The 16,928-nt window shown below is 40.5% G+C and overlaps 1 protein-coding gene across 5 annotated transcripts in view; it reads left to right on the top strand.

The window, feature by feature from the left end:
* The window catches only part of LOC129727658 (protein phosphatase 1 regulatory subunit 14B), a 133,144-nt gene that overhangs the window by 57,050 nt on the left and 59,166 nt on the right, over positions 1-16,928 (top strand). For 2 of the 5 annotated variants that reach the window (XM_055685694.1, XM_055685693.1), the window contains exon 2: positions 11,753-12,219. The exons of 2 other annotated variants lie outside the window; for them this stretch is intronic. The gene's annotated coding sequence lies outside the window, so the exon portion shown is untranslated. Of the gene's footprint in view, positions 1-4,717; positions 4,750-11,752; positions 12,220-16,928 lie in introns of those variants that run through there. One more of the 5 variants, XM_055685695.1, reaches the window with a different exon arrangement.

The raw sequence follows: 16,928 nt of genomic DNA, 5'->3' as shown, positions 1-16,928 counted from the left end.
GTCTTCGGCATAGTTGTAGCATAGCTATCAATTTAATGAAACTCTGCCGAAGACACAAAATTCTTAGGACTTATCTCTGAAGAGATATAACTGTTTTTCTTAAAACTAGTTTTTCATTTAAATTATATCTCTTCTGATCAACTTGAGATGTTCTAGAAAGTTTCAGATAATAACAAAATATAAATTTTTCAAAATAAAAGAAGTTTATTCTGTTAAACCAACTTTGGGATAGAGCGATTTTAAGGTAAAATTATGTCAATTTTTAAAATAAATTTTTTTTTAAATTGTAAATGTTTGTGAGGTATTACTCAACGTTATTTGTTTTGGCATGTTGTGAGGGTCGTATTTTTATAGTTTCAAAATAACGCTCTTAACTACCTTGTTCTTCATTCTCTTCAGAAATAAGACCTAGGAATTTTGTGTCTTTGGTAAAGTTTCATGAAATCGATAGCTCTACAACTTTGCCGAAGACAGAAATTGAATATCTCGTAAAAGAAAAAAGTCAATTTTCCTAAGTGTAATACTAGCTTAATAAGCAATTGCCAAAAATGTCAGATAATTCAAATCAGTATTTTGAACAACTCTTCCGCACAGGAGCAGTTTCATAAAAAATGACCCAGTTTTAATCTTATTTTAATCGTCATTTTTGATTTTATTTTCTTTATTTTTCCATGCTCGGACCGATTGCATTGTTCAGGTATTTTTTTGTAGTTTTTATAAACAAAAAAATTGATTTTTTAAAAAATTAGCTCTTAGAAAAATTATTTTAAATTTTTCTTTTACTTATTTTTCAAAAAATAAAGAACTTTTTTTAGAGTGTATATCATTTCGTAAGGACAAAATTATTATCTAAAACTTTTTCGAAGACGTCACACCGATCAAACAAACCATTTTGGCCCTAAAAATATAAGAATATAAGGCAATTTTAATTTGCATTCATTCAATTTTTGAGAGTTCAGTTATAAGTGCTAAATAAACCCTGACTGAGGGAAATTATTAAATTCCAAAATTTTCCATTGAAAAGAAATGAATTTATATCCAAATTGCCACCGTTAGTGGGAAACTTCGAACCCCCATCATAAACAAACAATTTTTCCCATAAAAGTACATAATGCCATTTTTTATTCCCTAATTTTACAACCGTGAAGAGAGAACGCATTCACACGTTCTTTGCTCATTGTCTCGTCTCAAATCATCAGCACCCGGCCCAAGTGTAAGCTAAACCAATATTGATAGTGACGCGCTAATGCGATCGACGCGCGAGTGCCATTAGACTGATGCCGACATTTTAACGACGGTCGCACTAATTCATTAATGGAAAATCTATCCTTTTTCATCAAGCCACTAACGACGAAACCCGTGTGTATGTGATGATGTATGATCGTAACATAAATCCCACTCTGCTGGTGCTGCTGCTGCTGCTAAAAGCATGAACCTGTACGACGGAAAAGTGGGTCAACCGTTTTATTTCCTCCCTTCTTGCGGTTTGCGTGCCATCGTATGCCTTAGAGCTATCACAAGACGCGGCTAAGACGCAGCGCGTACACGAGTTTTGATTTTGATTGCATTAACCGGTGATAATTCGGGTGGAAGTTATCACTCAATCGGCGCATCTTTCGGTGGAAATATTTCTCGAAGCAAACATCGTTTCTCCATTACCTAGTGTGTTGTTTGTTGTGATCGGATCAGGTTCGGATAGTTTCACATATCACATTACTTCGTTGTTCGTTGGTGTCACTATCAAGCAACCGCTAGTAGTGTCAAGTTCCGTTTCGCGTAACCACGACATTTGAGAAAACCCTAGTGTCAAAGTCATGCCTCGCAACTGTTTCGCAACTTTCGATCCAATCTTGAGCTCGCTTGAATGACCTTCAATCCGATTTAAGCGATATAATTGATTCCGAAACAACGAATCGATGATTGGAAAAAAGCTCCAAACGAACGGATGTACTACTCGGAATCGGATCTCTCATCAGCGGTGAAATCGCCCCCTGCCACCCGCGCGCGCCATGCGTCGCCCGGGTGGAAATTCCGCACAGATCTTTTGTTATTATGGGTGGTGCTTCTTCTTCTTCTTCTTTTGCTACCCCCAGTCCACGCGAAAAGTCGAGACTATAATTGTTGTTTTTGTTGTCCGGCTAGATATCTGTATGAGCCGAGTGCACGCGTATAGTTACGTATGAACACAGACATATTCTGCGGCATTGGCACCGTTTTGCGAAGTTAATCTTCAGGAACGGCCTTCACCAAGCAGCTGGATACTGTTGCTGCTGCTGCTGCTGCTGCAACAAAATAAGAAAACAATAAAAGAAACAAAAAACCTCCAGCCAAGGTGTGCGTTTCTACCATCGCGGCCGGTTTCACCTTCGGTAGGGGGCCTCTTACTGTTTGTTGACTGGCTGCCCACCTGGGCCGCCAGTTTTGACCAGTCGAAGACCACCACATATTATCGACTTGCTATTGAAGCAATTTGATTTGTTGTTGGGGCTTGGTGTTGTGGAGGAAAACACCTCTGATGAAATCGATTTCCTGGTGCGTTTGGGTGATTTATCGATTGATTCGAGAAAATCATATGACTTCGGATTTTTACGGCTCGGTAGATTTTTGAATGCTGTTAGATTGTTTTTAGTATCTTCGATCAAATTTAAAAATAAAGTATTAGTAGTTTCGTCACAATAGACCAGCACACGGTGACGTCACGCATCTGAGTTTGACAGTTACTGGTAACTTTGTTTGTTCTCAATTATAGCAGATCATTTCAATTGTGACCAAAATTCCCTTTGAATGTTGTGCGTGAGGTGCCAGTACGCTAAGAACAATTATATATTGAGCAGCATTTTCACTACGCACTCGATTTCTTCACGAGAAAAAAGCACAAAGTTCAAGACGTAAACAAAGTTACCACTATTTGTCATTAAAGTGAGGTTAATTTGATTCGGTACGATGGTCTATAGTTTGAGTTTTTTTGCACCGCACACTCTGATCGATTGAGTTTAGCGTAGTGTACGATGTACTGAACGATGCAGGCGATTGAATTCATGCGATGAAATTTGTTTTTAGGTTGCGTATTTGTTGTTTCTTTCTTATATTGTTTCAATCTTCTTCACTTTCATCCTCTTTAGAAAAAAAAACCAAAAATTTTCAAAACGGGTTCAATCGCTTGGTCGCAGGTAATCGCAGCTAAACTCTTCTGAAATTGTTAGTAGACACCTGAAACTTGAATAAAAACAGGGACCTAGCCTTGGAAATCCTGAGAGTAAAAAGATGCCGACCAACAAAGTTGAGAATAATGATTTTTCTCATTTTCTTCTTATTGTCAAACGGTTTTAATTGAAAATGATGATTTTGTTTTTCATTTTCTTCTTTTTATTGTGCTTTGTCTTCTTAATGTCACCCATAAAACCGCATTATCATACATTTTTCTGAAAGCCCAATCAATAACGTTTACAAAAATATAATACACTGAATAGTAATTCTGCGATTTTTTTTTATATTTTACTTTTTCTCGAAGGAAAAGTGCATTTTTTACCATCCTTCGTCTTCATATCTCGATATCTCAGGTATAGTACCTGCTACAGTCTTAAAATTTGGAACTTTTCTTAGTTAGAGTGTCTACTTTTTATGAAAAACATAGAGAAATAGATCGGCGACAGTCACTTTTCCGATTTTTGCCGGCCTGAAATCCATAGTGCACTGCCTACTCTGGTTTTCATCAACATTATTGACATTTTTTTAAATCATTTCGAAACTTGGACATAACAAAAAAGCATATTCCTCCACAATAAAAGGTATTTTTGATTTGCATTCATTCAATTTTTTGTTAATTCAAATCTGCTAAACAAAGCCCGACTGGTTGAAATGATTGAATTCCAAAAATTTTTATCGAAAAAAGTTGAATTTGTTTCCACGCCAAACATCTACTTGGGTTTATCTTTAAAATTTTTAATTTTGATCCGATTTATAGAATCAATAAAACTGCCGTTCCAAGTATAATTGTCCAACATAAAGTTAGCATAAAGCATAAAGTTCGTGTAGAACATGGGACAACGATGCTTGGAATGGCAGTGAAATGATCTAAAGTTTTTATATTTGTTTTTTAATACATACAATTTGGAGAAATTTTTGATGTTTTCTTATTTTTGGAATGTTTCATTAATTCACGTTTTCACACTTTTGTGTCATTTTTGGCATTTCGATATTTTAAGCTCTTTTGTCATTTTTGACATTTTGAACGTTTCTTGTATGGTAATTTTTTGAATTTTTCACAAATTTTTCTATTTTAATGCATTTTCAACATTTGTAACATTTTTTTAAGTTTTTGTCACTTATGAACTTTATTTAACATCTCTGACATTTTTTACGTTTTTGACACATTCGACATTTTTTACATATTCAACATTTTTGACATTTCTAACTTCATTGACACATTAATAAGATGGATCAACGTTGGTCTTAGCCGATGGACAACACGAATAAACAAATATTGATATATCCGACATTTTTGACAGTTTTGACATTTTTGCAGTGCTGACATCAACTCATGCAAAGTTGAACTGAGCGACCTTTTTCAGGTTCAACTTGAGTCTGCTTCCTGACATTAGCTTGAGTTTTAGTTGCACCGCACACTCTGATCAATTAAATTTAAATGCATGCAAAAAATGTGGACTATGCGTTTAACGCAGTAGGCGATTGAATTGATGCGATGTTTTCTTTTCAGATTGAATCTATGCCCTCCCAGCTGGTTTCAAGGTACGTTGCTGGTTTAACAAGCCAGTTATCGTATATCAGCGGTATTTACAAAACTAATCCGATTCCAAAAAAAGTTTAGCGTGCAGAAAATGCTGAATTCGTTTCAATAAAATTTATTGAGGAACGTATTGAGGAAGACGTTAATTTGATCCCCCAGCAGTATTTCGAACGCCCTTTTTATGACTACCATCAGCCAACGTCAGCACAAAAAAAAGTTTGCGGTCTTCCAGTCGCACAGTTACAATATGCACCACGCAACAGTGCAATAATACTCTTGCTATCTGCTTTCATTTTATTGATTCTTTCCAAGCTGCAACACGATACAAACGTATTATTTTGTTGTGTGACTGAGAGCTCTCTCTTGGGTTAGGTCCACTGTTTGCCAACACGTCTTGAGGAAATGACTTGACCTTAAAAAAGGCGGAGCCACTTACAACATGAATCTAAAATAAATATTACGAATATAAAGCGAGCTTCAGCCGCAAGTTTAGCCGTTGCTTTTCCAATAGATTGTTAGTGAATATTTTCTTACTTACTTTACTTTTTTGGCTAACGGACCGTTCACCGGTCCAGGGCCGAACGAATTAGAGATGTCCAGCTTCTTCTGTCTTGGGCATCCGTTCTCCAGTTTCCCCGTACACCAGCAGATCGTGCATCTTCTTCCACCGCGTGGAAGGCCTACCACGGAGCCGACGGCCTCTTCCTGGTTCTCTACTGAAGATAGCTTTGGCGGCTCTCTTGTCAGGCATCCTGGCTACATGTCCAGCCCACTGAAGCCTGCCCCGCTGTATTACCTTCACTATATCAGCATGTTTGTATACCTGGTACAACTCGTGATTCATGCGTCTGCGCCACACTCCACCTTCCAATTTACCGCCAAGTATCGATCGCAGAACTTTACGCTCAAAAACTCCGAGCACTCGTCGATCAGCTTCCTTCAGTGTCCATGCTTCATGTCCGTAAAGGGCCACCGGGAGTATCAGCGTCCTATACAGCGCTAGTTTTGTGCGAGTTTGCAAACTACGGGACCTTAGCTGGTTACGCAGTCCGAAGAAAGCCCTGTTCGCAGCTGCAACTGGTTGTTTCACTTCACGGCTTATATCGTTGTCACATGTCACAAGCGTACCAAGATAAACGAATTCGTCAACCACTTCAAATCGTTCCCCATCTATCTCCACCTCAGCACCAACACCACGGGGACTCCCACGCTCTCTGCCAGCTACCATGTACTTCGTTTTGGCAGAGTTAATGACAAGTCCCAATCTCACTGCTTCTCTCTTAAAAGGTACGAAAGCCTCCTCCACGGCCTTACGGTTGATACCGATGATATCGACGTCGTCCGCAAAACAAAGAAGCATGTGAGATTTCGTGATGATCGTACCGTTTCTTTCGACGTTTGCTCTTCGTACTGCACCCTCAAGAGCGATGTTAAACAGTAGGTTGGAGAGCGCATCCCCCTGCTTCAGTCCATCCAACGTTACGAAAGCGGCTGATGTCTCGCCCGCTATCCGCACATCGCACGATTTTGATCCCTCCAGTGTCATACTACTCAGCTTTATTAGTTTCGTAGGGAAACCGTGTTCCTGCATGATCTGCCACAGCTCGTTTCTTTTCACTGAGTCGTATGCCGCCCTGAAGTCCACAAACAGATGGTGAGTCGATAAGTTGTACTCCCGGAACTTATCGAGGATCTGTCGCAGGGTGAAAATTTGATCCGTCGTGGAACGCCCTTGTCGAAAACCAGCCTGGTATTCGCCAACAAAGGATTCCGTTAGCGGTCTCAATCTGAAGAACAGGATACGGGAGAGCACTTTATATGCGGAGTTGAGCAACGTTATCCCTCGATAGTTGCCACAATCCAATCGATGGACCTTCTTATAGATAGGGCATATGAGGCCTTCCAACCAGTCGTTCGGCATTTGTTCGTCCTCCCAGATTCTTAGTATTATCTGGTGGCCCGCATAGTACAGCCGCTCGCTTCCCGCTTTTAGAAGTTCGGCCGGGATACCGTCCTTCCCAGCGGCCTTGCTGTTTTTCAGCTCACTAATCGCCTTATTCACCTCCTCCTGTGTTGGTGGCTCCACAGCTTGTTCGTCACTCATAATCGTCATCCTGTTCCTGCTCTGCTCATCCGGCTCCTCACCGTTCAATAGCGCCTGAAAATGCTCCTTCCACCTGGCTGCAACCGTCGGTTTATCAGTAAGCAGGTTGCCGTCCTTGTCATTACACATGACCGGCACAGGGAAATTCCTGCTTCTGACTCTGTTGACAGTTCTATAGAATCTCCGCACGTCGTTTTCAGCATAGCTGTCCTCTGCGCTGGCGAGCACCTGCTCCTCGTACTCGCGCTTCTTCCGACGGTGGGTTCTATTTTCGGCAGCTCTTGCCACCCTGTACCTCTCTCTGTTCTGACGCGTAGCCGCAGTGAGCATGCGGCTCCTGGCACGGTCCTTCTAATCTGTCGCTCTCTGGCATTCGGCATCGAACCAGCCGTTAGGCTGTCTACCACGCGTCGTACCTACCACCTCTCTCGCAGTCGTTTCGATGGCGCCGTGAATACTGCTCCACAGCCCATTTATGCCTTCCACTCCTTCCTCCTGCTGTTCTGCGATCCGTTGATCCAGCTCTCTGGCGTATTCTGCTGCCACGCCATCAGCTTTCAACCGCTGAATGTTGAAACGCGTCGTCCTCTCTGTGCGAGATTTCAGCACGTTCGACAACCGTGCGCGGATCTTACAAACGACGAGATAATGGTCAGAGTCAATGTTTGGTCCCCGAAAAGACCTAACATCAGTAACATCCGAAAAGTGCCGACCGTCAATCAGTACGTGATCGATCTGGGAGCAGGCTTCTCCATTTAGATGCCTCCAGGTGTGTTTCCGAATATTCAAACGTGGAAAATAGGAGCTACATATGGCCATTCCTCTGGCCGCGGCAAAGTTTATCAGCCTCAGGCCGTTTTCCTTGGTTGACGAGTGAAGGCTATGCCTTCCAATGACCGGACGGAAGAATTCCTCCCTCCCAACCTGTGCGTTTGCGTCTCTCTTGGCACTCGTCATAGATTCGCTCAAGCTTGCCATAGAACTCATCTTTGACTTCATCGGATTTGTCGTTTGTCGGTGCGTAGGTGTTGATTAAACTGTGGTTGAAGAATTTGCCCTTAATCCTCAACACGCATATACGGTCATCTACGGGCCTCCACCGGATGACTTTTGTTTTCTGATTTCCCAGCACTACGAAACCGACGCCCCGTTCCGCTGCTTTGCCGCCACTGTAGTAGATGTGGTACTTGAAAGAAGTGCGTGCAATAGGGTCTACTGCACGGAATTCCCTTTCTCCGGAATTTGGCCACCGAACCTCCTGAATCGCTGCGATTTCGACTCCCTGCCGCTGTAGTTCTCGAGCAAGCAAGCCAGCCCGCGCCGGTTCATTGAGAGATCGGACGTTCCAAGTACCCAATTTCCAATCGTTTACCTTAATCTTTTTCCGTGTTCGTAGCCTAGGTCTTTGCCGATTGATCCGTTCCGTATTTCTAAATTCGTTGTTCGTGGTTGATGAAAGGTTTCGGTATGCCACCTTACCAGGGTCGCGATACCTACATCCTGCTGATGGGGCTGACATCTTAGGTGTAGCTGGCGGAATACAGCATTCCATAATTCAGCCGCCCGCTCCGGGTCAGACGCTGTTGTACGCCGCCCCTAAGGGGATACAGCTGCGTACGACCCCCTTCCCAGTCAGCATACGACCACAGTTTCCACCGGGGTTGGTTACCCGATCTCCGCTAAGGTTACTCGTATTCCGGTCGGCACCACGTGGAGGTTGGGATAGGAGTTGCTGGACAGAGGTGAATGGCCACATTAGGGTCTCAAGTTACACGTGTCCAGCCATTTGCCAACTAGTGAATATTTTCACTGATCTGCAATTCGAAAAGTTATTATAATTTTCATACCAAAAGGTTGAAAAAATTTAATATATTGATTGAGACAGTCGTGTTCAACATCTGTTTAAAGAAAGTAATAATGCATGCATTCAAGAAAGCACATGGCATGTGCGATTCTATGCTCTATGAATGCTGTGAAACTAAACCGAAAATAATTGATTTTCTCGTCAACTGTTCATTATTTTACTATTGAAAACATGTGTCAACTAATTAATATACCACAAGTGTGGGACAAGCCTCATCTTTTAATCAAGACATTGGAATTCAAAACCAGTTCACTGGTAGTAACATAAAATAAATTTAAGGAGGGCACATTTGGCGTCGTACACAAATTACGTAACCCATGAAGGGGGGGGGGGGTTTAGTCTGCGTTACTTATCGTTACATAGGGGGGAGGGGGTCTGAAATCTAGGTTTTTAGCGTTACGTAATTTGTGTACGACGCCTTTTCGTTACACCTTCAACAACAGCCCTACTAAAGTAAGATCAAGTCTTACGTCAAAAGGGAAGTTTGCTTCAAACTTATCACTTGCGATCACTCGCAAATGCAACAATGCAAGTAACTTAACAAACAGCTTTGTGTAGTTCTACGTCAACCGTGCGGTAATGGCTTTGCATGCAACTCTTTTGATTTTTTAATCAAAAATACCGTTAAGGGTAACTAAAATGGAAAGGAAAATGGATTGGAAAAGCACGGACTACAAATAACAGATCCTCACTGGAATCAACCAAGTAGAATCAAATTTCGATTCAAACATTGAAACCAAAATAGATGATGATTGGGGATTGAGTACTAACAGGTTCTAATTAAAAATCGATACGACCACCAAAATCCGTTTTCGGTTCAGCCCGATTTGAATTTGTCCGGTTTTGTTTGGAAGTTCCGTCCGAACTATAGGGACAAATTTTAACTACCAGTTACTAGTTTCAGTATATCATCAGCGATTAGAATTTTCGAAATATATCAGTAGAATGCTAAGAAAAAATATTGATTGCAAAAAGTCAAAAGAAACACGGAAGGCTGTCCCTAAAAATAATTTGGAAAACATGCCAACAATATTCTGACGGTGCCAGAAAATTGGAATAAATAGTCAACAAGATCTTGATGAACTGAAAAACTGAATTTTTTCCATCGGTGTCCATTTTTTCTGAACTTTTTAACGTTTTCGAAAAATACCGGAAAGAACTAACTACAGGTCGAGTATCTATGTAGTTTGTAGTTTGTTTGTACATTTTTAATATAAAAGTTTATGGAAGATTGTTAAGATACGGAAAGGTGTGAAGATTTTCTCTCTGTCACTTCGATAAAAAACTACTCGTTTTACGTTTTTCAATTTGTCAAAAATAAGTTTTCCAGGAAAGCAAACAAGTCGGGAAATTCTAGATTTAAAGTTTAAAAAATTTTCTGTTGTTTTGCCAAACACAATGAAATACTACAATTAAAATGTCATTCAAGTTGTATCATCATTCTGCTTGATCACGGAACCTGAACGTGTTACCTGACACTCTCCCCCTCTTTTCTCTTGTGATTCTATAAAAAGCGACCATTTTAATTACACCGGCTGTTCTTTCTCCGTGCGGATAATAAATCGCTGGTCGAGAAGTTTTCGGTTCGTTTCGCGTGTCGAGCCGCATATAATAATTATTCCCCAGTCAGTGCTGCTCCACACACAGAGAATATTTAATTTTTCATTAGGTTCATGAAACAAGAGACACAAAAAAATAAATGCCGCAGAGTTTGTTTCGGAGTTTTGATTCGGTTCGCAGTTTTTTTTTCGGTTTGGCCCAAGCTTTCCCCCACCGATGATGGTGGTGGCACGTTTTATATTAGAGTTCTGAGTTTATTTTTTCCGAACTATTCTTCGATATCGCCTGTTGCCACACAGGGGGGAACTCACGGTGCGCTTACTGGAGAGCGGGGTTTTACCGTGTGGAAGCGGATCTTCGCCTCACCGCACCCAACATTAGCGCTCACTGGCGTGGCGAAGTAAACCGCTAGAACCGTCAGAACCGGCGCGGCAGCTCAGCGGCGAATGACATTTATCAGCTTATTTTAATCTCACGCGGCAATTTTGCACGAGTTGATGGGGGGCGCCTTCGGCGGTTCCGATTGGATAGGAAGCCAACGTTTTAAGTACCATATATTTTTTAATAGTGCAATGAAATTTGTGCTATGAAAGTTTCAGAAAGGGCTTCGGTAGAACTTGTGGTAGAATGTTGCTGAAAGCAAAAATAAAAAGAAGCAGCAAACGTGCAACAAGCAGCATAAACAGGAAGGGATAAATCCAATTTGCTGCGCTGTTTATGGTCTCTACAGCAGAGGCGGGGTGTTGGTTAGTGAAAGAAACAAGTTTCTTGTTGAGCCTTTCTTTTCTTGCTAGAATTTTTCGCCTACAACTCCGACTGGGTGGATGCCGCCGAGGGTGCGGCGGTACGAGACACGGATATGGCAACGACTTGTTTCGCGTTCGCGTGGTGAATCTATTTGCATGCACGATTTTTCTGCAGCGGCGCCGAACTGGGAAAGGCAAGATAACCGGCAAACATTCACCATTACGTACCCCCCATTATTACCTGCAGGAGAAAAGTCTGCGAAAAAGAAAGGCGAATGGCCTTGGATCGAGGGAAGAATGCACGATCTGAACCGTTGATAATAGTTTATTTTTTAGAGCGGGAAAGGAATAAAGCAAAAAGCTGAATACAACGTTTTAGGAAGGCTGGGGTTTATGCAGTCGTAGAAGTATTGGCTGTACGGCTGTACAAGTGCGCTTATCAGAGTGAGACAACGAAATTTTGTTCTAGGCACTCACCGTGAAAGTTATCGGTTTTCAGCAGCTGATTGTTGTTATCTCGAGGTTGTGTTTTATCATGCTGAACGACTGCCTTATTTCACTACTATCACATTGGAATGTTGATTCTATTGAATGATTAGATCTAAGAATTGGGGCTTCAAGTGAGTGGACAGCACCAGGAGCTTTTAAACTACAGAATTTAAGCCAACAAACGCAAAAAAATCAATGCTTTCTAATGACGCAAATTCCACCCTCTTTTCCTGTACTTTCAGAACACTCAACAACATAAACATTTAGCACGGACGGGGAAAGCATTAGCAGAAGAAGAGCTACTGTTGCTGTCCACCGTAGCACTCGTGTAACGAAGGGAAAGTTTTCCCGGTTTGGTTCTTGTCCTTGAATAAAAGAAAAGTGAGTTTTTAAATTATTCGGAAAGTGTCATCCCCAGAGGAAACCCACGTTCTATCCGAAGCAGCCAAAGTGCCCTTGGCTCATCAGAATATTCGCGTAGGCTAGGGGGAAACGCGGAAGAAAGTGGTTTATTTATTTTTTTCACCCGTGTTTGTGTGTATGTGTATGTGCTCAGAGGAGATTGCAGTACAAGTGCGACCGAGTTCGCTTCGGCTATCGAGTAAACTGTGAAAATTGGAAAAGTTTTCAATTTGACCACGTGGCAGAGCATAGCAAGAGGGGAAAGTCTACTCAAGTACTTACAACAGCGCCGCAGACATTTGCAAAGGTAAAGTTGGCATAATTTATTTATTCTAATTTATGATAAAAACAGTGGATTACTGGATTCGATTACGCTTGTTTGTATAAATGGTAATGTTTAGTGGGTTGACGATAAAAATATCATGGTGGAATCCATAAACATAACCTTGTTTTTTAAACGCCTAAATAAATCTATATAAATCTATCTATTTATTTGAAAATAAACGGAAAATGAATGCTTGTGGCACATCAAAAACGTTCCATGATAAAATCACTGTTTGTTTGGAAATTTGATAACTGTCCAGAGAAAACTGGAAATTCATTATTCCATTCTTTTTGCTTCAAAGTAATCAAGTCACAAAACTGCAAAATCCGCGTTGAGCTTACCTGCACTTTTCAAAAACAAAATTGCACCGATTCCACAACGCTATCTATTGCTGTTCATCAGCAAATAAATAAAATGACAGCAGTAAATTAAAAAGAGCACGAAAAAATTTCCACAACCTCTGATATGAAGTGTGCGATGTGTCAACTGCACTCTCAGCAGCAACTGCATAAATTTTCCATCCCGGCCCTCGTCGAAAAAGAAAGCGAAAAAAAACATCCAACATGCATTCCACACAGTCAGTGCTCAGCTGACGCACGTTACGTTGCCATGGCCACCGCAAAACAGCTTGTCCTCGCCGCACACCGATAAATTTGAAAGCCAATTATGCAATTTTTTTAGCATCCCTTTTACCCGCTTCCTTCAGCACATTATCATCATCATAACATGGTTCCGAATTTTGCTGCGGCTCTGCCTGCCTTAATCAACAGATCTACTCTTCGGTACAAGTAACTGCAAGTAACAAATTACATCGTGGAATTGTGAGTGATAGCATCTGCACCAGTTTTATTTTACCATCTTTTGACGTGTTGTTGGCCTACGCTAGTGACGCTAGTAACGAACGAAAAGAAAACTCAAGCCGAAAAGTATGTTTCTGTCACCCGCTTGTCAGAAAAAATCAACATTCTTCTCTAGATTTCGAACGCGCTTGAATTTGTTTGAGCTGTCAGTGTCTTGTACAGAATCGGTAAGCACTTCTCTAGGTTGTTAACGTCATTTGCCAAGCTCAAATAAGTGCCACATCCACTCAACTTTGGCAATATTAGGCCACAGTTGAATGTTAAAAATTACTGGAGACTGGCGCTGTCAAAACCATGCCTTACTCACGCCGTTTTGGTTTAAATTGAGTGATTGTGAGCTTCTTGTCACCACTGCACTGTAGTCTACAGACTCGGTATTCCAAACGATCCACCATATTTGGCGTAAAAAAAGAATAGTCAACAAACCAAGCTCCGCTTCGAATGTGCTTGGTCATGAACTATGGACATAACCTAACCGCTCACTTAAAGTCGCATTCTCTTGCGAGGCGAAGCGTGAATTGCGAAGAATGGTCGCCCAAATTCGGGCAGAATTCCCCCGAAGCGAACTCATTGTTGCTGTTTGCTGTGTGCAGAATGACGTGAGATGAAACGTCGAGATAACGAACGAATCGCACGGGAGGAATTTGCTCCGGCAATTATCTGCTTGCGTCATCGCTGGCCGGCACAATGTCGGTCGTGGCACACGTTGAAAATTAAAGGTGATGTCTTGTTGGAGGAAGTTGTGCAAACTATTGATCCAGTATCAATTGGTATTCTCCAGTGCAGCGCAAAATCAAGTACTTCGACAAAATTTATAATTTTCCGATTATCACGTATATGGACCGCTCTAATAGTTACCCAAATTGCGAACGCCCTCGTACGTTTCCCAACCAACCAAATCGAGCCAGTTCCCAGCATCGCTAAATCCGCTCATTAAATCGCCTGTCAATCACCTAACCTCAATCGGTTCCGCTCAGCTTTATAGTTACCATATAGATGCTCCAGATCGAAATCTCGCGCAAGTCATGCGTGCATTTTCAACTTTGCCTCACCCACGAAGGAACCTTAAGAACTCATTAGCGTCGGATGAAACCTCCGCTCCGTATCCTTCAGCACCGACATCGATCGGTCGCAGCAGTTCAAGGGCTTCGGGCTGAAGTTCACTAGCAGCTAGCGGCAGAGATTTATTTACTGTCTGTCCGTCCGAGTTCGTTCCTCATTCCAGTCAGTGTGTGTACGATGCGGGGTATTAATTTCTCTAATCCTTCTGGTGTGTAAAGGCGGTGGGCCTATCTGGGAGGTGGTGTTGTGCTTAATGCGTGTTAAACCACTTCCAGGGAATTTGTCTGTGGGTGTGTTTTCCTATTTTCCTTGTTCTGAGCTTAAATACGGTTTAGCGAGTTTCAGGACCGAATTACATACGACTGCAGTTTGTGATTTTTCTGAACTATTACTGTTAATATTTTCATGAAGAAAGTTTTGAATTAACATTCAAAATCAGAAGAGAATCTAAATAAATTCTTTTCAATCGTAAGTTGGATTTAACGAAAAACAAAAAATAACAGAAGAACACAAAAAATTCAGAAAATCACAAGCAATATCCATTCAAATATTTTTATTAGGTTTCAGTGCAGAAATGAGAAATTTATTAATACATAAAATGAAATAAGTGGTGAATAAAATATAGTCTAAATGTTAGAAAGTCTTTATCTATGAAGAGTTCTCTAAAAATCATTAAACTTTTCCTGAAAAACATTGAGTAAATATGAAAAAATGACTACATATAAAATCATTGAATTCAATCAAATTATGGTCATGAAATTGAAAACATTTTCAATTTGCATGGAAATTATCGATTTACTCTTTTTTTTTTTATTTTTTGGCCCATAACCTTCAAGCTAAAGATTCGATTTCAAAACAAAAATTATTCGACTCGGATTGGCCGTTGCTGGGAAAGTTTTAAATAATTTCAAATGTTCTAAATGCTTCCAAATGCACCCAAAGATTGACCTTGCGATTTGTTGCGTGACGAGTCGAATATTAGATACGTTTAAACTCCAAAGACAAATCGTTTGAAATGTTTGGTTTTATCGGAAAGAGAGCATCCTCGGCTTTGGCTTTTGTACATCACTTCGATTCTGATAGTAGTCATATTGTGTGGTATTCAGTCGTTTTTGGTTGCTTCCCAGAAAGCGGAAGTCTTCATCTTGGACTTCAACGGCAATGGCATATAAAGTTAATTTCTGACTTCTGGACGTCATTCTGATTCTAAAAATACCCATTTGGTCATTCTCGATTGTTTTCCTAACGCCGAAATCGCCATAAAAAATTGTGTCTGAGTTAGATTTTTGGTTTCTGTGCATCATCACGGTTAAGGAAATACTGGTCGGACTCGATTATATAGTCCTGGATTTTTCTTTTGCACTATATACAGGGTACGCCATAATTATTGCAAGCAAAAACAGAGGACCGTTTACCAGGTTTTCGGCAAGTAAGAGAAAACTTTTGAAATAAAAATAATATAATGAATAAAAACAATTAAAAAAATAACTTAGTTCTGATGACAGCTCGGAGACGCTTAAAATAAGACTAGACGATGGACCGAATGTCGTCTTGAGAAATTTCCTTCCAAGCGTCGTGCAAAGACTTCATCAACTCGTCCAAACTTGTGTGTTTCCGTGAGCAGGCCTTCGATTCTAACATCACTCAAATCGAGAAGTCCATCACGTTGAGATCTGGTGAGTTGGAGGCCACTCATCCTTGGACTTGCACCAATCTCGAACGATCTTCTTCGTGTGAGTCTTGCATGAAGGTCCAGTTTTCATTATTATTCGTTTTCTGGGCCCAACCTATCACATTCTTCTTCAAAATCTCATCCAGGTAGTAATCACCACCTATTTTTACTCATTTTTCGACGAAAAGCACCTCGGCTCGAGAATCGGCAGTCACTTCAGCAAAAACCGTCACAGAAGCTGGGTGAGACGAGTGAAGGATCGTTCTTCCAACTGGATCAGCATCTCCTGATGTTCGTGCGAGCACCTGGTCGTTTTGCGGGTTGTGGGCTTGCTTAACGGTAGAAAGTTTCTCGTCGGCGAAGAGCGTCGTCAGGTGCTAGCGACGAATGGTCCGGGTAAGAGAATCCTTGCATTACACGAGCCTTTCTGTTGTTTGCGCATCGGAAAGAGCCTGGTTGTTGTTTTTCATTGTTTTTACTCAAAAAATTATTTCAAAAGTTTTCTCCTACCTGCCAAAAACGTGGTTAACGGTCCTCTGTTTCTTGTTGCAAAAATTATGGCGCACCCTGTATATAATAAAATTTTATCATATACATCGAATCAGAACAAAAAAATAATTAATTTTTATTAGTTATAATAACTTTTCGTTGTTTCGAAATAAATGAGAAGCAATTTATTTTTGACCTATCTCTCTTAAAGGGAGAAAACTCATGTTTTACAAAAAAATATATATTTTGAAGTTATTTTTGAAGAAATTTTAGTCCAACGTAAAAATAAATTCGATCAGTGTATTTTGGTTTGTCACTTGTTTATTTTTGATATTTTGAATCTTTAAAAAAATCTAATTTTTTATTTTTTTGTTAATTTTAAATTTATTTTATTAAATTAAAATTTGTTTATCTTTTATTTAAAAAAATTTAAAATTTTAATTTATCTTTTTATTTTCCAATTTATTTTTCAATATTATAAAATTTGAGAATCGATTAGGGAATGCTCATGAATTAGCAAAGCAAAGCCAAAAAGCAAAGCCTTGGTGCTACATTCCGATTCGGAACTTGACCTTCTGTTTATTCTACACAGACTTCGCAGCCAACTG

The sequence above is a fragment of the Wyeomyia smithii genome, chromosome 3 (genome assembly GCF_029784165.1).
Source record: "Wyeomyia smithii strain HCP4-BCI-WySm-NY-G18 chromosome 3, ASM2978416v1, whole genome shotgun sequence".
Taxonomy (NCBI): domain Eukaryota; kingdom Metazoa; phylum Arthropoda; class Insecta; order Diptera; family Culicidae; genus Wyeomyia; species Wyeomyia smithii.
Note: the sequence above shows the minus strand (reverse complement) of the source record. Positions and strands in the feature narration are given on the sequence as shown.